The sequence below is a fragment of the Bos indicus genome, chromosome 8 (assembly GCF_029378745.1).
Source record: "Bos indicus isolate NIAB-ARS_2022 breed Sahiwal x Tharparkar chromosome 8, NIAB-ARS_B.indTharparkar_mat_pri_1.0, whole genome shotgun sequence".
NCBI lineage: Eukaryota > Metazoa > Chordata > Mammalia > Artiodactyla > Bovidae > Bos > Bos indicus.
In genome coordinates, this window is record NC_091767.1 from 12,355,176 (window position 1) to 12,377,027 (window position 21,852).

Sequence of the window (21,852 nt, forward strand, 5' to 3'; positions counted from 1 at the left end):
TTTAAAGTCCCATTTTATAGGATATTTTACTATTAATATCAGCATATATTAGGTTTATCATATACATATTAGTGTCATCAAATATGTGTATCTACAAATTTATGGTTATGATCACAAATGCAAATTATAAAAATCATTTTTCACACATTTAAAAGAGATTTATTTATTTTTAGTTTTGGCTGCACTGCGTCTTTTTTCTGTGTATGGGCTTTCACTAGTTCCAGTGAGTGGGGGTTACTCTTTGTTTAGGTCCACAAGCTTCGTACTATGGTGGTTTCTCTTCTTGCAGAGCCTGGGCTCTAGGGCATGAGAGCTTACTAGTTGCAGTGACATGAGAGATCTTTTTGGACCAGGGATCGAACCCATTTCTCCTGCATTGGCAAAGGATTCTTAATAACTGGACCCTCAGGGACGTCCCTAAAAATCATTTTTAAACAAGAGGAGTTTTACTTCATTCCTATGTTATTATAAGTGATGGATTGGGTTTACTTCCATAATTCCTTATAAAACAGAAATTTGCCCCGAGGTTATGCATAAAATAGGAGAAATGCATTCTAAAAGCCCTTATATAGAAATACTAACATACATTTTACAGTATGTATTAGGTTTGTTTTCTTAGAACTGTTATGGAAATAATTCTAATGTAGGAGGATTCAGTACAAACAAGTTTTAGAAAATGTGCCTCAATGAATGAAACATACCGGTGGAGGTGTTGGTATTTATCATCATGGCAGGTGAAAGGAAAATCTGTTGCAGACTTTCTAGATACTTCCTGCGCATCTCGCGAGGCAAGATAAGTAGTTCTGAAAACTTCACATCAGACCTATTTCCTTTTATGTGTCTATTGGCACTTTTCACTACACAAACCCAAAATATCTTGAGCAGAGTATCAGCTACATGTATGGAATTTAAATTGATCTTTGAGAAGATAAAGGTGTTTGCCTTTAGAGAAGCATATTTGAAATTTTACTTTTCTGTGAAAAGCATAGAAACAAATAATTTAACAACTTGTTGAATAATATTAAAATAATTTAAGAAATCAAAATATTGCTTTCCTTTTGGATATCATTTGTCAGCTTAGATGTCAAAGACTTAAATATATACCAATGAATTTAGTTTAAAAATGTATGGGTTAAGAAACATAGAAAGACATATTTTTTAATCACTGTATTTTTTCTAGTTTTGATTTACAGTCTTTGTGATTTTAAAATGTTTATTCATAGCAGAAATTGTTATATACTTAAAGTGACTCCTTGCTTTCAAATACAGTAGCTTTAGAAAAAAAGGGAAATGTCACTTGCCTCATAAATGCTGAATGTGATCCTTCCAGCAGGGAGGCAAAGTGATATATGAGTGAGGATGTGATAGGTTTCATCATTCAGACTAATTCTAGCTGATTATGAAGGTAGGCTTGGGGACACTTTGCTAAGAATGGTTTTTCTTCTGATGATGTGAGGAGTGGCAGTCTGACTCCATAGTCCATTTTTAATGCAACGAGACTGCTGTTACCAACCTTGTCGTGTACAATGGACGACTCCCCATATCCCCCTTTTCCTAAACTGTGGCAACCACCATCATCTACTTGCTACTTCTAAGATTTTGAAATTTTAGATACCTTATTTAAATGAATCATACAATATTTGCCTTCTGCAACTTGCTTATTTCATTTAGCATAATATATTAGGTTCATGGTGTTTTTGTAAATAGAGGTATTTCCTTTTTTAAGACTGAATGGTAATCCATTATATGTGTATACCACATTTTCTTTATCCATTCTTCTGTCAGTGGATATTTGGGTTGTTTCTATATTCTTGCTTTAGTGAATAATGCCACAGTGAACATAGGACTGCAACTATCTCTTCAAGATCCTGATTTCATTTCTTTTGGATATATGCCAAGAAGTAGAATTGCTAAATCATATGGTATATATAATTCTAATTTTTGGAGAAAGGTCCATGTAGCAAATGCACCCTTTTACAGTTCCATCAGTAGTGTACACAGTTTACAAACTCAGCATATCCTTGGTAATAATAATAATTTTTTGGTGATAGCTGTCCTATAGGTGTGAGGTGATGTCTCATTTTGGTGGTTTTGATTTGCAACTTCCTGATGATTAGTGATATTGAGCACCTTTTCATATACCTGGTGGTTATTTGCATGTGTTGTTTGGAGAAATATCTATTCAGGTCTTATGCCCATGTTTTAATCAGGTTGTTATTATTTTTATTGCTAATGAGTTGTAGTAGTTTCTTATATATTTTGGATGTTAACCACTTATCAGATAAGTTGTTTACAAATATTTTCTCTCTCTCTCTAGGTTGCCTTTTCACTCTTGTTTCTTCTATTATACCAAAGTTGTTTTTTATATAGTCCCTCATGTTTATTTTTGTTTTTGTTCCCTATGCTTTTGGTTTCATATCCAAGAATTTGCTAAGACTAATACCAGGTAAGCCTTTTCCTTATTTTTTCCTATGATTTTTAGAGTTTCATGTCTTACACTTGGGTACTTAATATATTTCAAGTTGCTTTTGCATATGGTATAAGATAGGTGTCCAATTTATTCTTTTACATGTAGATATCCAGTTTTTCCAGTGCTATTTGTTGAAGAAACTATCCTTTCCCCTTTGGGGTATTCTTGGCACTCTTGTTACCAACTGTGCCTGTGCAGTGGGAAGCCAGAGGACAATGATGGGGGCCTCAGTGGTCCTGGTGTGCAAACTGGTCATCTGATTTGGGTGTTGGAAAAAAGACCAACTGAACCATGTAACAGCTGCTTCCCTCTGAAGTTTCCCTCAGGACAGAGGGAGCTCTGGCACACTAAACTCTGTAGTTTTATCCAATGAAGCAAATGATTAGAAGTCTTGGTGCCAGACTTATCTCAACTTATTATTAAAGTTTAAATGAGTTACAAGCTTAATCCTCTGATAAAATATCTCTTGTAGGGGGGAAATGAAAGAAGGAGATTAAATAGCCAAAAAAAGTTCAACACATAAAACAAGAAAAAAATCAGTCAAATAATTAATTAAAAGGTGGGGTGAGAAAACACAAATAAAATTTGTATCTATCAAAAAAGAAAGTAAACAAATTTAAAACACATGCAGAAATACAAATACAAGATGATTGCAAATTGTAGGAATGTTACCTGAAAAGATTGGTTAGATTACCTTTGCATGAGTGCATGCTAAGTCTCTTCAGTTGTCCGACACTTTGCAACCTTATGGACCATAGCTCGTCGGGCTCCTCTGTCCATGGAATTTCCAGGCCAGAATACTGGGTTGAGTTGCCATGCTCTTTTCCAGAGGATCGTCCCAACAGAGGGATCAAGCCTGTGTCTTTGAAGTCTCCTGCATTGGCATGCAGGTGTTTTACTACTAGCATCACCTGGGAAGCCCAAAGATTACCTTTAGTTAACAAATTGAGCCATTTGGGGAACTAAAACTTTTTATTGGTTTAACAGTATTTTCAACCATTTAATTGAATGTCTTAACCCTTCCCACAGTTCTGAACCTGCTGCCTCCTCTCATGGAAATGTGAAAATTACTTATATGATTGCCTCGAGCACACATTTTATTATGTTTTTAAGATAACTTCCTGGTACTACATCACACATTCTTAGGATCAAGTTTCCTTTAATAAGTCTTGTACTTTCTAAAAGAAAATTACCCAAAAGTGATAGGATTCAACCATATCAACAGACTTTTGAACAAATAAACTTATAACAAAATAGAGTCACAGACACAGAAAACAAACTTATGGTTACCAAAGGGGAAAGGGGATGGAGGGATAAATCAGGAGTTTGGGATTAACATAAACACACTACTATATATAAAATAGAAAACCAACAAGGACCTACTGGAGAGGACAGGGAACTGTACTTAGTATTTTGTAATAAGCTATAGGGAAAAAGAATATGAAAAGAAAATATATGTATAACTGCCTCATTTTGATATAACTATGTGTGTGTGCCCAGTGGTTACCAACTCTTTGTGACCCCGTGGACTGTAGCCTGCCACGCGCTCTGTCCATGGGATTATCCCAGCAAGAATATACTTCAATTTTAAAAAAAAAAAACCAGACTTTTGATAAACATGTTTAATTATTTTTTTTTGCAGAAGTTGCATTTTGTTTCTTCTTTTGAACTTACCAACACTGCATTATGTATAACCCATAGGCCTGTAACATTTACAAGCATCACTTGGTTTTCAAGTGTCCCAGAAATTCTACTGAACATATGGTAGGTGCACACATTTTCCCAGGGCAGAACCAGTATACAACACCCAAGTCAGAATGTGGAGCATGGCTAGGGCTAGAAGTCCCCGAGGTGATGATGTACCTCCCCTTTGCAGAGCAGTTTGATATCGATCATAGAGAAAGAGCAACCGAAAGATACTATTGACAGGGAATTTTTAGCTTTGATGCACTCCATTGTAATTGTCCCTTAACATTTAATGAAAGGAAGAGGTGGTAGAGTGTTAGAAAACCAAGTAGAACAAGTGTGAACAAGTGAAGCGCACAGAGGCATGGACTTTTCCTGTGTGTGTGCGCTCAGTTGTGTCTGACTCTTTGTGACTCCCATGGACAGGCTGCAACCCAGCAGCTTCCTCTGTCAATGGGATTTTCCAGGCAAGAATACTGGAGTGGATGCATTTATTCCTCTCGGGGATCTTCCTGACCCAGGAATCGAATCTGCATCTCCTATGTATCCTGGATTGCTGGCATATTCTTTGCTACCAGGGAAGCCCCCAGTCAAACATATATACATTCAAAAGTAGGAAAACAAACAAACAAAAAAAAACACCTTGAAAGTCCAGTAATCTCCATAGCAAGTTTTCCTTTAGCTTTTTTCATTCAGTGAAATTTGAAAGAGCAAATAGAATGAATTCTCATTATTAAATTATTGACTAGTTCACAGGAGATATAATAAATTAGGACAAAACAAAATATTTCTCACCAAAAGTGTTCATAGGAATTTCTAGAAATCTGTGCATGTTTAATATAGATACTAGTGAAAAAGGTGGAGAAGGCAATGGCACTCCACTCCAGTACTCTTGCCTGGAAAATCCCATGGACGGAGGAGCCTGGTAGGCTGCAGTCCATGGGGTCGCTAAGAGTCGGGCACAACTGGGCGATTTCACTTTCACTTTTCACTTTCGTGCATTGGAGAAGGAAATGGCAACCCACTCCAGTGTTCTTGCCTGGAGAATCCCAGGGACGGGGGAGCCTGGTGGGCTGCCGTCTATGGGGTCGCACAGAATCGGACACAACTGAAGCGACTTAGCGGCGGCAGCAGCAGCAGTGAAAAAGGAGGGTCCTATTGTCTTTGGTAAACACTCTGCCTTTTCTTTAAGGGTAGCTTTTTAAGTAAATATTTAGTAGGTTTCCTAGTTTTACTGCAATCTCAATACTATACACTTTAAAGCACAGTTGAAGATAATCTGAACACCTCATAAAAAAAATTACATTTTCCAAAAGGGGAAAAAAAGAGTAGTGAGAGGAGTAGCATTGTTTTATATATTTGCAAATTTCTTAATAGAATTGATCTTTTTCAAAAAACTAGTCTGGTGGTTACCAAGGGCAAAAGGCTGGGGGAGATGTTTATCAAGGAGTAAAAACTTCCAGTTATAAGATGAATAAGTTCTGGAGATCTAATATACAGCATAGTGATCATAGTTAATAATTCTAAATTCCATATTGAAAGTCGCTAAGGGAGTGAATCTTAAATGTTCTCACCACAAAAAGAAATGGTAATTATGTGGCAGGATGCAGATGTTAGCTAATGTTATCGTGATTATCATTTTGCAATATGTAAATGTATCCAATCAACATGTCATACACCTTAAATTTACCCAATGTCTTATGTCCACTGCATCTCAGTAAAGCTGGAAAGATATTTAAAAAAAAAAAAAGGAAAAAATTGAGGAAAGGCAAGAAATGAGGAAAGCTTGATATAAAGGCCAGAAGGGGGACAGAAAACTCTCTGACTTCAGTGGTATTTACACTCTACTTGAGGGGCTTTGTTAAAATCTTTAAAGTGATATTCCAATTGATGCCTTTGCCCTCTCATCACCTTCTGATCTCCAAATAATTAAAATAGTTTAAGAATATAAGGACAATGATCACAGATCAAAATAATAGAATATCCCTTTGTTTAATTTAATTTTTTCATTTTTTGGTTTACCTTCTAATACAATAAAGCCATTCACCTCCTTTACTCATTTTGCGTATTTCAACAAAACTCAACATGATGACTATATTTTACCCTTGAGTATATATATATATATATATATATATGTCCTGCTATTTTGTTCTCTTTGAAAAACAGTAGACAAAATATAGTGATACTATCAACATGAAATAACTAAGACTCTTTTAAAGTGCTTATTTAAATTCATTTCTGAATTCAAACTAAAAGTTAAAATTTTCTTATCAATAGTGTCTTTATTTGGAAATAATATTTTCAAATAATTATTTGGAAAAATACACTGGAAATAAACTTTACTCACTTGAAACTTATTAGAAGAATGGAATATTACTGAAGTCTTCTTTTAAATGTGTTGTTATAATCCAAGGGAAGGCTATATTCAAAGATAAATTCCTCTTGTCTGTTTCATCCTTCATCATGATCAGAGTAAGCAAGACTTTCTTTGTGATTCCTGAAGAGAGACAGGCTTCAATATATTTGTATAAAAATCAGAACATTTAAATAGGATGTTGTCCCACAATCCGTTATAAAGTCCTTTTAAAGTTATTATTTCTTATGTTATAGTGACTCATCATCTTTAGAGTATGCAACAAATTCAACTTTGCAATTAATTTTAAGGCTATTTTTGTCTGAGGATGATGGCTAAATTTTGCAAACACATATCTAAATAATATGCAGTATGGAAGTATGTAGGATAAAAGCAATGTAGAAAGTTATTTAAAAACTGATTCAGATTTATATCGATTTAGAGACTGAAGCCAATTAAAGGAAAACAAGTAGCTGTGACAGGAAAGAGCTATATGTCAACATCTATTTCTTTTTAGATTTGTTTGAGAACTGGCTAACTGTTTGTGAAATGTCTAATACCAATCCTTTATCAGAGCAAATTTATTTAAATTAAAAATATTGATTAAATGTATTACCTGTAGCATTTATGGAAGTGAACTTTTAACATAAAGAGTAACTGATTTAACTGCTTTCTGCCTGCTCTCTGTGCAAATGTGACGATAGTAACTTAGGGGATAACCCTAATGGAAATGACCATAGTAGAAATGTGCTGAAAATTGCAATTTCACCTTAAAATTAGGTGAAATAAAGAATTTTAACCTTAAAAGTGACACATTAAGTAACTAGAAAGAACTTTTTATGGCTCCTTGAACTTCAAATTTCAGTGGCTATTTTGAACCCCAATGCCTTAGCAATAATTCACATTTCTTTCTCTTTTAATCTTTAAAATTGTATCACCAGTAGATCAATGATTAGAATTAGAACCACGGATTATTTTGTAACAGTATTCTCTGAGAAACCATTAAAAAGTGGGCAACATTTTATTCTGCCATACTGACACATAAAATTACAGATATTGGATAAACTGTGTTATTTATTAGTTAGAGATTCACAGTGTATAAGAATAGATATTCTAACAGCTAAGACTGAAAGCTTTGTTTCTCACAGGTTAACTGCATATCTTGTTTTGTTTTTGATCAACATTACTGGTTTGAATACATATGTTTTGCATATTTACTACTTGAGTATGTACAGAATTTCCACCATGAGTCTCACATGATTTCGCACTGGGTATTATAATGCTGAAAAACTAAATAGTTACTACTTTCATGGAGCTTCATTTCTGAAAGAAGTTGATGATAGTCATACAGATATAAATAATACATACACAGGCTTCCTAGGTGACTTAGTGATAAAGAATCTGCCTGCCAATGCAGGAGATGTGGATTCTATTCCTGTTGAGAAGATCTCCTGAAGGAGGAAATGGCAACCCACTCCAGCATTCTTGCTTGGAAAATCCCATGGATAGAGAAAGCAGCCTTGCAAGCTAACAGTCCATGGGGCCACAAATAGTTGGATATAACTTAGCAACGAAACAACAGCAACAGTACATATACACACATATACATATGTGTATATACATATCAGAAAGTACTGATGAATGCTGTGGATAAAACAAATAGAAAAAAGGGGTATCATTTTTGATAAGGTTGTCAAGACATGATGGTCATTATTTACATGACAGAAATCCTTTAGGTTAATTGGTAAGCCAAATTCCTCCTGGTTGAGAATATGCTCAACACTGAATCTCCCTGAGGTTGAGCATATATAAACTAGATATTAGATTAAACATTTACATACATAAATATCTGTTGCAATTGAAGGAGAATTATGAGTATCTTTTTTCTTTCTTTCTTCTTCTTCTTCTTTTTTTTTTTTTTTTTGCTCCTAAGGCAAGAAGTAAGCAGAATGGGAAAAATAGCTCTGTCACAACTAAACTAGCTTGTAGGGCATGGCTCTGAAATGTCAGTTTTTTTTTTATTTTTCAGTATTAGTCCTCGAGATAGAGTTAGCCCATTCAAGCATAGATGATGCTGGAGAACTGCAGCCCTTCCCTATAGCCTCCTTTCCTGTACCAATAAAATGTAATTTGTATTTTAACAAGTTTCAATGTTTATTATGTTCAAATGCCAAAATATATTCTAGTCCAACTGTTACATATAATTTCACTGAGTGGAGAAAAATCATGTTTCCTTGGATCACTACTCTAGTTCACTGTGATATCTGCTTACTTTGGGATAACTGGTATGCTTGCAATCACTTTAAAGTCACAAACAATGTCAATTCAGTAAACAGAATGCTCAGATAAAAAAAGTTAAAAATACAAACTCTGAACTTGGTTTAATGTCAAATATTTTCCCTTTGCTGCTTGAGCATACTTTCAGAGCAAGCTTGAAGGAATAATATATTTAGCTCTCTCCTTACTCTCATTTTCTTTCTTTTTTTTTTTTTAAATTTCTTTACTGGTTACTCTAAGAAAGAGAGAAAATGTTCTGCAAATTTTCTAACATCCATTATTAGTTCAGTTTGTTACACATACCGACAGCAGCATTTTCTGTCACAGGGTTCTACTGAAGTAATTTGGCTTAGAGCTGGCATGGAGCATGACCTTGGTCTTCTTGGGGTATTCTGCCAAATCTGGAAGTTTTAGACTGGTAATAATCTTAGAATCTTAAAATCTAAGAGCATATTTGTTCCAAATGAGAAGCCGTTTATTTGCTCCAATTTCATAGTTCAATCACTGGAGAGGAACTTAAACATTTAAGTCCAATGGAGACTCACTCTTCTTTGAATAACACTAGATAAAGAAATCAGTGCAAATCACTTTTTTTTCAAAATCTTTGATCACAAGTCAGTGAACAAAGGCTTATGGACTTCCCTGTTGGTTCAGTGGTAAATAATCCACCTGCCAGTGCAGGATACACAGGTTCAACCCCTGGGTTGCAAAGATTCCCTGGAGAAGGAAATGGCAACCCACTCCAATATTCTTGCCTGGGAAATCCCATGGACAGAGGAGTCTGGCCGGCTACAATCCATGGAGTTGCAAAAGAGTTGGGCATAACTTAGTGACTAAACAACAATTAAAGGCTTCACTTTTGCTACCTTGGGCTTCACATGGTGGCTCAGATGGTAAAGAATCTGCCTGGAGTGAGGGAGACCCAATTTGGATTCCTGGGTCAGGAAGATCCCCTGGAGAAGGGAATGGCTACTCACTCTAGTATTCTTGCCTGGAACCTTACCAATCATATACTGTTTTTCAAAAACATAGCACATAGGTAAGAGATCCCTGCATTACAAATAATTAGCCATAAGAAATCAGTTCTTACCTAGGTTCATTTCATAGTGTTTTCTGATTAACATAAGTAGAGGAAAACAGGCAGTTAACTATTGTTCAGTGGCTTCTGAATCTCTTGTCAACCAGATCCAGCAATTGATAGAACACCTAGACTATGTCTCCAAGTTTAACACAAGCTTGTGTGCTTAGTCAGTCATGTCTGACTCTTTGTTACCCCATGGACTGTGCCCTCCAGGCTCCTCTGTCCATGGGGACACAAGCTTAGCACACATTATATCCTCAACAAATCTAAGTTTTTCTAAATCCATTGCATATTGTATACTTATTCTGTGCAAAATCTAGTAAGGAATAAAAAGAAAGTCCCAATTGTTTCTGCAGATGGTTTAAATTTTAGTAGCTGGGATGAGAAAAAAAAAGACAAGTATTATGCAAGATGGAAAGAAATAAATATCACAAGACAGATATAGATACCATGCCACGGACATTCAAAAATGGAAGAAAATACAGAAATGCATAAGTGGGAAAATAAAAACCAGAAGTTTAAATACAAGTATAAGGCAGAAATATGACCTGAAGAAATGTTGAGCTAAATAAGAAATAAATTCTAGCTAAAATGAAGAAATATGCTGGTTTACATATAGTGAGACTCAGAAATGAAGGAATGATTAGATGGCTAATTAATTCAATAAACATATGTTCAGCTGCTGGGTTTAAGATAAATAAGATTAACAGTGCCAGCAGCTTCTAATCACTCATACTTTAGAGGAAGAAATAAGTAAACACCCACTTTTAATAAATTTGATACATTAAAAAAAAAGAATACTATAAATATTGGTGCAGCTAACTCAGATATCGTGGATCAGGGAATGTTTTTCTGGCCAAAAATAAGTAGATTCTACATATGCTGTGCTGCACTTAGTAGCTCAGTCACGTCTGACTCTTTATGACTCCATGGATAGACTGCAGCCCACCAGGCTCCTCTGTCCATGAGGATTTTCCAGGCAAGAATACTGGAGTGGGTTGCCATGCCCTCCTTCAGAGGATCTTCCCAACCCAGGGATCGAGCTCAGGTCTCTCACATTGCTGGTGGATTCTTTTCCATCTGAACCACCAGAGAAGCCCAAGAACACTGGAGCAGGTAGCCTGTCCCTTCTCTGGGGGAACTTCCCAACCCAGGAATTGAACCGGGGTCTCCTGCATTGCTATTCCTTGTTGAGGAAGGTCCGCTGGAGAAGGGATAGGCTACCCACTCCAGTATTCTTGGGCTTCCCTTGTGGCTCCACTGGTAAGGAATCTGCCTGCAATATGAGAGACTTTGGTTTAATCCCTGGTTTGGCAAGATCTCCTGGAGAAGAGAATGACTACCCACTCCAGTATTCTGGCCTAGAGAATTCCATGGGTCCTTGTGGTCACAAAGAGTTGGACACGACTGAGCGACTTTCACTTTCACTCCTGAATTGCAGGCAGATTCTTTACCAGCTGAACTACCAGGGAAGATTCCACATTGGCCTATGAAAATGAATAGGAATCATCCAGTTGAAGTAAGGGTTGTGTGTGTACTTCTATACAAGCATATCTATTTATCTGTAAAGTCACTGTGGTGCTGTGTCCTAAATATTTCTGTATTTTCTGATTTCTTCACTTGACATTTGTAACAATATTGTGACTTTCATCTCTCTGCTACATATGTGTCTAGCATTATCATGTCTATTGTCTCTTGTTTGGGATTTTTTTTTTTTTCCCCTAAGACTTAAAAAGCAGTTCGGATTTCCTTACAGTGAAAGATAATGATAACAGTGCAGTTTTACACTACTCAGTCCTCCAAATTATCTAGGAAAAACAAACAAGGACAGCAAAATAAATAAATTTTACATCTGTAGCATCATTAATACAAAAAATTGATAAGGAATCTCCATGAACCACAAAACAAATGGATAGGGTAAAACCATGTAGAACTTGATCTCGCCAAGGAACAGCCCAAGTTTGCTAGCAGGCCAGAGGTGGCAGAGTGAAGAGAAAGAAGAGCTTTACTAAGCACAGGAGCACAGAGTTGCCAATGGTTATGCACTTGTGAGTTGAGAGGACCCCTTATCAGTAACTCTGGTACTAACCAGTGAAATAGGGAGAGGCCTTCATAAATGTCAGGATTTTTTAACAGCTTTTCTTCAAGTATAATTTACGTCGATAAAAATTTACTTGATTTCAGTATACAGTTTAATTTTTGTTAAGTATATGGAGTTGTATAACTATCACTACAATCCAATTTTGGAATATTTTAAGCACTCCAAAAAGATATCTCATATCTTTCCTAGTCACCCCACATTCCTAACCCTGCTGCTGCTGCTGCTGCTACTAAGTCGCTTCAGTCGTGTCCGACTCTATGCGACCCCACAGACGGCAGCCCACCAGGCTCCCCCGTCCCTGGGACTCTCCAGGCAAGAACACTGGAGTGGGTTGCCATTTCCTTCTCCAGTGCATGAAAGTGAAAAGTGAAAGTGAAGTTGCTCAGTCGGGTCCGACTCTCAGTGACCCCATTGACTGCAGCCTTCCAGGCTCCTCTATCCATGGGATTTTCCAGTCAAGAGTACTGGAGTGGGGTGCCATTGCCTTCTCCATTCCTAACCCTAGTCCTAGTCAATCACTAACCTACTTTCTATCCTTTTAATGGCAAATTCATATACATTGAGTCATAAAATATGTGGAAGGGTTGCTTGTGGCTGAATTAGTTTTCACTGTATAATGTTATTGAAAATCATCCATATGGCAGGTATTGGCATTTTCCTCCTTTTTATTGCTGAATAGCAATCCACTGTATGAATATACCACATTGTACTATTTACTTACTGGTGGATAGACATTTCATTGTTTTTAGTTTGGGGGCATTATGGCACCCCACTCCAGTACTCTTGCCTGGAAAATCCCATGGATGGAGGAGCCTGGTAGGCTGCAGCCCATGGGGTCGCTAGGAGTTGGACTCGACTGAGCAACTTCACTTTCACTTTTCACTTTCATGCATTGGAGAAGGAAATGGCAACCCACTCCAGTGTTCTTGCCTGGAGAATCCCAGGGACGGGGGAGCCTGGTGGGCTGCCGTCTATGGGGTTGCACAGAGTCGGACACGACTGAGGCAACTTAGCAGCAGTAGCAGCAGCAAACAACATAGAATTTTTTGTGCAGGCATGTGTTTTCATTTCTTCTGGTTAGATTCCCAGGAGTGATGTTGCTGGGTCATGTGGTAAATTTACATTTACGTGTTTAAGAAAATGCCAAACTGTTTTAAAAAGGTACTGTACCATTTTACTTTCTCACTTGCGGTGTATGAAGATATCAGTTCTTCCACATCCCTGCCAATAGATACTACTGTCTGTCTTTTTGAATCATTGTAAAGTATATGTAAAGTGGTAAGTCACTGTTCTTTAAACTGCATTCTCCTTAATATGATGCTGAACATCTTTCCTTCTGTTGTTTGTCTAAATTCATAGTTCTTTGATGGAATGTCTATTTGAAACTTTTGTTCATTTTTAGAGTGGATCATTTGTCTTCCAGTTATTCACTTACCAGTTTAGTTTATAAATTTTAGATACAAGACCTTTACTAGATAAAGGCTTAATAAATATTTTCTCTCAGATTGCATCTTGTCTTTCTGTATTTAAAAAGATGCTTTGTAAGTACCTTTGATTTCAGTTTTGACCAAACTCGTTTTATCATTTTTTTCTTTTATGGATGATGCTCTCTTCTAGTGTCTAAGAAACATTTTTCTAACCCCAAATCAGAATTATTTTCTCTTTATTTTCTTCAAATGCTTTATAATGTTAGCGGTTGCAGTTATGTCTCAGATTCATTTTGAGCTCATTTTTAAGTATAATGTGAGAGAATAGTTTAGAATCATCTCATCATATTTGGACATTGTTGAAAGACTATTGTTTCTCCATTAAATGAATTGCCTTTGAGCCTTTGTTGAAAATTGTGTTTATCTTACATAAATGTAAAGTTTATATCTGGACTCTTAATTTTGCATTACTGATCTGTGTGTATGTTTATCATTTTCTCAGTACCACACTCTCTTGATTACTCTAGCTTTGTAGTAAGTCTGAAATTGGGAACCGTCAAGTCCTCCAACTGTGTTGTTCTTTTTTAAAATTGCTTTTGCTGTTTTGTGGCTTTTGCCTTTCCGTATAAATGTTAAGATTAACTTATAAGTTTCTAGAGGGAAGAAATCTGCTGGAATTTTGATAAGGATTGCATTGAATGTATAACCAATCAATTTTAGAATGAATTTAATTTTAATCATCTCAAGACTCTTAATCCATGAAAAGGAAAGGAAAGCTCCCTCCATTTATTTAGGTCATATTTGATTTCTCTGATCAGTATTTTTCAATTTTCATTGTACAGTTCTCATAATTATTTTGATATTTTTCCCTGCTTTATTTGATGCAAAGTGTTTTTACTTTCATTTTTAATTGCTCACTGTTAGTCTAAATACATTTGACTTTTTATTTATTTTTGTCCTGTGAACTTACTGAATTTATTTTTTGATTTTAGTGGTTGTTTTTGTATATTTCTTCAGTTCAGTTGAGTCACTCAGTCGTGTCTGACTCTTTGTGACCCCATGGACTGCAGCATGCCAGGCTTCCCTGTCCATCACCAACTCTTGGAGCTTGCTCAAACTCATTCCATCGAGTCAGTGATGCCATCTAACCATCTAATCCTCTGTCATCCCCTCCTCATCCTGCCTTCAATCTTTCCCAGCATCAGGGTCTTTTCTAAAGAGCCAGTTCTTCGCATCAGGTGGCCGAAGGATTGGAGCTTCAGCTTCAGCATCAGTCCTTCCAATGAATATTCAGGACTGATTTCCTTTAGGACTGATTGGTTGGATCTTCTTGCAGTCCAGGGGACTGTCAAGAGTCTTCTCTAACACCATAGGTCAAAGGCATCAATTCTTTGGTGCTCAGCTTCCTTTGTGGTCCAACTCTCACATCCATATGTGACTACTGGATATTTCTTAGGAATCTGTGTAACCTGGATCATGTTGTGTGTAAATAAAGGTACTCTTATTCTTCTTTTTTAATCTGAGTGCCTTCTATTTTTTTTCTTTGCCTGATTTTGAGAGTAGATACCTTTGTTTTATTTCTGAGCTTTATGAGACTGTACAGTTTTTTGCTGTGATATATGATGTTAAATGTCAGTTTCTGATAGGTGTATTTTATCAGGTTGGAGAAGTTCCTTCTAAACTTGTGTTTTGAGCTTTTTTCATGGATGGATATTGGGTTTGGTTAAATGTCTTTTTCTCTTTCCATTCAGGTTTTGTCCTTTATTATATTAGTATAATGTATTACATTAATTGATTTTGAAGTGTTAACCTTTTTGGCAATTCAGCATAGTCATTCTTTATAATTCTTTTATATTATATTTATTCATATATATTCCCTATAACAATATTGTATTACTTCAATACATAATAGGAATTTATTAATCACACCTTTGAGTAAAAGCTGTTCTCTAAGATAATATATTTAATTTAATCTGTAGTTTTGCTTTACACTTTGGAAACAATTGTACATCTTTGGATGTATTAATATTCTGATATGTAAACATGGGGAAAATAATTATTGGCTTAGAAAAATAAAGAATTATTCCTGAATGAGAGAAGAGTTTTGAACAGATAAAATCTTGGCTCTATCAATAGGAGATTAAATGAGGGAATAGCTGTTTCATAGAAAATCATTTGGAACCATAGAAATTATCTGAAAAGGAAACATCTTCATCTGAAGATTTATTAAAACATTGGAAAGACATCTATGCCTAATGTATTTTAGGATGAATTTAAATGATATTGGGAAGGATATATTTTATGATGAATTCAAGTTTACAGTTTTTTCCTAGAAATGATCATTTCAGTGAGCAATAAAGAATATGAAGATAATGAAAATGTACAATGTGCTACTAGGCATTATTTCAAGAGTGAGAAGTTTTTAGCGTGAGAGTGAGAAAGGTGTGTTTGATCTGAGTTTTGGGTACTGCTAAAGTCATTGCTGAGGGAGAAGATCCCAAGGCTGAGAGAATTTCCACTTCCCTTCTGGAATGGACATGGTTGATACTCATTCCAAAGTGAGAAACTCCTGTCCCATTTGCTATTTTTATAGGTTGTTTCCAGGCTTTTGCGTGAATTTGGGCCTAATAGTATTCACCTGGAACTCAGAGAACTTCTCTCCATCTGCTGAAGCTACCTGCTCTTTCTGGAAAATGCCTGTGAGCCTGTTGTCAGAATTAACCAGTGATTGATGGAGGAAGAAGCATAAAAGCCCAACTCCCTTATATCCAGTTGGGGAAACACTGACACATAGTATACATTCCAGGGCTTCCCTTCAAGATCAGGCTGACATTACTCTCTAAGAGAGTTGCTAAATTTATGCCCTTGCTTGATTTGGTCTTCTCCTTCTCTCTGCTACTTCCCCTACTCTTTTACAGGTTTCTTCTCAGAGCACATTTAACACATCTCTGATACACAGAGATTTACTCCTCCTTGTCTGCTTCTGAGGGACCCACACTAAGAAACATCCTCCACAAATACAGACAGTATTTGTGTACAGATAGTATCTGTGTATGTAAATATTGGGAGCAGTGATGGGCAAGGGGATTATTTAATATTGCCTGATTTTTACTGTCATCTTTGGCCAGTTACTAATAGTGAAGCCTGGATGAGAAGAGAAGTCCGTTCAACCTTGGGAAAGCATGGGAGAATAGAGATAAGAAAAATGGAATGAATAAGCTTAAAGTCTAATAATAAAAAATTATACACAATAAGTCCATTAAAATTACAGGCTTCACCCAAGGCAGTAGTAACAGGAAAGTAATTGGAAGATAGAGAATTGACATAAAAATAATGCAAGTTTTAATTAATAGGAGTTGGAAAACTATTGGCAGGAATGCTGATGAGAATTTCACCAGTTTTTAAAGAGGTGTAAAAATTGGATTAACAGGAAGGAATTGTGAGAATATTCCCTCTTGTAGCATTATGTGGATCAAGATGTGAAAGCTAAAACAAAGACCAGTCTATGTTAATACATGAATAAAAATGATGATGTAGATAATAATTATTAAGCTAATTATTGAGCTAATTATTAAGAGCTAAACACTCTTAAGTGTTTCCTGTTTTGTCTTTATTTACTAACCACCCTGTGACAGAGGTTTTCTTATTATAAATGACTATAAGGCCCTGGGATTTCTTTGGAAGGAATGATGCTAAAGCTGAAACTCCAGTACTTTGGCCACCTCATGCGAAGAGTTGACTTATTGGAAGACTCTGATGCTGGGAGGGATTGGGGGCAGGAGGAGAAGGGGACGACAGAGGATGAGATGGCTGGATGGCATCACTGACTCGATGGAGGTGAGTCTGAGTGAACTCCGGGAGTTGGTGATGGACAGGGAGGCCTGACGTGCTGCTATTCATGGGGTCGAGAAGAGTTGGACACGACTCAGCGACTGATCTGATCTGATAAGGCACATAGATGATACATAATTTTTCAATGATATGTAGAAGATTAATATTCATAGATAATATGTTTCTGGAAGGAATATCTTATATTATTCTGGAACAGTTGGTTAGAAAAAATGGACTTTAATTTTTAACAGAATTTGAGGAAACAATGTTTAAATAACAGGGGTGGAAGGTAGAGTGCTCAGAGTACATGCTCTAGGTACATTAATTTCATGACACTCAGAAAATTTTCAGATTCATAAAATAGTTACAAAAGATGAGGCTTGTTAAGAGAAGACCAGTTGAGAGGCTTTTGCATGCACTTATTCATAAGATAAGGACCTGAATAGCCACAGTAGATGCTAAGTTGTCAAGAAAATAAGTGGGATGATAACCACTAAATCTCTAATTATATCCCTGTTGCTGCAAATGGCATTATTTTGTTCTTTTATATGGCTGAGTAATATTTCATTATATGTATATATATATATGTATATATGCATACAGACCACATATTCTTTGTCTGTTCCTCTTTTGGTGAACATTTAGGTTGCTTCCATGTCTTGGCTATTATCAATAGTGCTGCAGTGAACATTGGGAAACATGTATCTTTTTGAATTATAGTTTTCTCTGTATATATGTCCAAGAGTGGGATTGTTGAGTCATATGGTAGTTTTATATTTAGTTTTTTAAGGAACTTCCATACTGTTCTCAGTTTGCTATAGACCTGAAACTAACACAACATTGTAAGTCAAACATACTTCAGTAAAAATTTTTTAAAAAGAATAATAAAACATCTAAGTCATACCAAGAAAAAAAAAAGTGGTACAGGAGACAGTGCAAAAAATATTGAGGGAAAGAGGTGTGTAAAAAATGATCAAATTAGAGCATTAAGAGCTATATGTGGACATTTTCACCTCCACATCTAGATATGAGCAATGATAATACAAGCCTCTGCAAATCACAACATTATAAACTTTACTTAAGGTCTGAAAATTCACAGGATATTAATTTATGTCTATATTTATACCTACTTCTCTACACATCGCATTGAAGTAATATTCTTAGAACATTGATTAAATGTGGGTGAAATACACAAAAATAAGCCTTCAGTAAATGTATTGGCTCATCAAACCATTTATGTTGGATTTTTTCCTGGAATATAATAAGAAGTTATGAAGATGATTTATTGCTCGTGTAATTCAAATTGTTGTCATTCAAACTTTAGGTTATGAATATTGTTTCATTAATTTTAGTGCTAATGTTGTCTGAATAGCTGCCATGTTATGTTTTTGATCATGTTTTGATCTTTGTGTGATTGTATAAAGAAATGCAGAATTTAAGAGCATTCAGGAAGACTATTCTCATATCTAAATTCATTGGCCCGTCTGTAGCTTCATATATGATCATCTGTCAGATTTTTACTTTTCAGCAATTTTTCTGAAACTATAAAATAAATGACCACCTCTACCTCCATGATACCTAAAATTATCTTAAATGAATAGCTGTCCCTCTTTTATTGAATGTACTTTGTCTAGATCATGTCCTGGAAACTTTCTTTGTTTTATTTCTCTATAGTAAAAGTAGTTTAGTTTGTTTCTTCAGATTCTGTCAATAATAGCCAGGTATGCCCAATCCCGGAGAAGGCAATGGCACCCCACTCCAGTACTCTTGCCTGGAAAATCCCATGGATGGAGGAGCCTGGTGGGCTGCAGTCCATGGGGTCGCTAAGAGTCAGACATGACTGAGCGACTTCCCTTTCACTTTTCACTTTCATGCATTGGAGAAGGAAATGGCAACCCATTCCAGTGTTCTTGCCTGGAAAATCCCAGGGACAGAGGAGCCTTGGTGGGCTGCCGTCTCTGGGGTTGCACAGAGTCGGACATGACTGAAGTGACTTAGCAGCATGCCCAGTCCTCTACAAAAGTAACACCTGCTGCTGCTGCTGCTGGAATTATTTAAAAGCCCTGTGTTGTATATATAGGCAAAATATGACTTGGGATTTGAAAATTAAGTCATATTTATATCAATGGCAAAGTTCTATACATTCCTGTGGTTGTAATAACAGGGCAATATGTTCTAATTTGGGCTTTCTTGATGGCTCAGGCAGTAAAGAATCTGCCTGCAATGCAGGAGACCTGGGTTCAATCCCTGGGTCAGGAAGATCCCCTGGAGACGGGAATAGCAACCCACTCCAGTATTCTGACCTGGAGAATTCCATGGACAGAGGAGCCTGGTGGGCTGCTGTCTATGGGGTCGCACAGAGTCGGACACAGAGTCGCACAGAGTCGGACAGCCCATGGGATCTCAAGGAGTCGGACAGGTTTGAGCAACTAACACTTTCTTTTCACTTTTCATATTCTAATTTAAACTAATTAAATATTGGCTGAGACTGTTAAGATTTTACTCCAGGCCACTATTGTGTTAAGTTTGGAGGCAACCTATATTCACTACCAAAGTTTATTAAGAAGATAGAGAAACTATCAGTTGTGAGTGGTAGCTGTTGACACATACAAGTCTGGTGATGCTGTGTGCTGTTTATTGGATTCTGTAGGTATGCAATTTGTAAAATAAGCTTTATTAAAAAAAAAAAAAACAGTTTGGACTTACACAACAGTGATAAAAATAGTATAGAAAATTCCCATATACCCCATATTCAGTATCTTCTATTAGTAGTATCTTCCATTAATATGGTACACTCTTACCAATAATTAACCAATATTGATGTGTTATTAATTAAAATGCACAGTTTATTTTTACTTCCTAAGTTTTTATCTAGTGTCCTTTTTTTATGTTCCAGCATCCTATCTATAATATCTCCTTATAGTTAGTTATATGTCTCTTTAGGCTCCTCTTTGATAACCATGACAATTTTGAGGAATCCTGATCAGACATATTATAGGATGTCCACTCTATTGATAATTTGGTGTTTTTCTCGTGGTTAGATGGGATTTGTGGGTTTGGGTGAGCAAGCTCATAGAGGTAAAGTATTTTCACCACATACTATTAATATGATTTATAACTGTTGAGTTAACCTGATCATTTGACTAGGTAGTGTTTGCCAGATTTCTCCACTGAAAAAATACCTTCCTTTCCAGGCTGAACTCTTCGGAAGGAAGTCACTATGAATAGCACAGAGAGTCTGTATCAGTTATTTTGAATTCTTCTGCAGCTCAGATTTTTCCCTTCAGCCACGTTTATTATATTAGTATACACTCATAGGTCTCATATTTTACACTTGGGGTTGTTCACTTTGTTGTTCATTTGTCCAGTTTGACTATTAAGAGTTCTTTTAGTTTGATCTTGTGCCCCTTTGACATATCCCTATCTATTTCTCATCTATCTATCATCAATCTACCTATCTACATTTTTTAAACATTTCATTACTTTTTGACACTGTAAGATGCTGCTGCTTCTGCTGCTAAGTCGCTTCAGTTGTGTCTGACTCTGTGCGACCCTGAGACAGCAGCCCACCAGGTTCCCCCATCCCTGGGATTCTCCAGGCAAGAACACTGGAGTGGGTTGCGATTTCCTTCTCCAATGCATGAAAGTGAAAAGTGAAAGTGAAGTCGCTCAGTCGTGTCTGACTCTTAGCGACTTCATGGACTGCAGCCTTCCAGGCTCCTCCGTCCATGGGATTTTCCAGGCAAGAGTACTGGAGTGGGGTGCCATTACCTTCTCCGACTATAAGATGGGCCAGGGTTATTATGTATATTTACTCCCCACTCCTAGAATCACATTTCTTTATAGTGTCCTAGCTCCTTTTATTGGAGAATGGTATTAGAAACCACGATCTGGGTACTAGGTGTGCTCATTGCTAGTCTTTTAGATCTTCTCTACTTTTTCTTTTTTTTTAATGTTGTTAATTATTGATTCAAATTTGTAAAGGGATATAGGCCTATTCAGATTATCTGTTTCACCTTGCGTGAATTTTGGTAGTTTGTGTCAAATTATGAAGTTTGCAGCCATATAAAGTTCATAATGTTCCCTTTTTTTAAATAAAAGCTTTTTAAAATATCAGTTTTAGATTCAAACCAAAATTGAGAGTAAGATACAGAGATTTCCCATATACTTCCTGTCCTGACACATACAGAGCCTACACCATTATCTTATTCTTATTTGTACGTTTTGGGTAATAGTCCCTTATCAAATGTGTCTTTGCAATTTTTTTCTCAGTCCATGGCTTGTCTTCTCATTCTCTCAACACTGTATTTCATAGAGCCGATTTTTAAAATTTTAATGGAGCCCATTTTATCTTTCATGTTCTATGCCTTTGGTATTATATTTAAATAATCATCACCATACCCCTGCTGCTGCGTCGCTTTAGTCGTGTCCAACTCTAGTGACCCCATGGACTGCAGCCTACCAGGCTCCTCCGTCCATGGGATTTTCTAGGCAAAAGTACTGGAGTGGGGTGCCATTGCCTTCTCTGCAGGTCATCTTAAATTTCACCTATGTTATCTTTAAGAGTTTTACAGTTTTGTGAAGGGTATAAGGTCTGTGTCTAGATTTATTTTTGTGTGTGGATGT

At 36.3% G+C, this 21,852-nt stretch overlaps 1 pseudogene; it reads left to right on the plus strand.

Annotated features, from left to right (window-relative positions):
* Nucleotides 1-21,852, plus strand: part of LOC109562442 (abl interactor 1-like) — a 170,192-nt pseudogene that overhangs the window by 32,909 nt on the left and 115,431 nt on the right.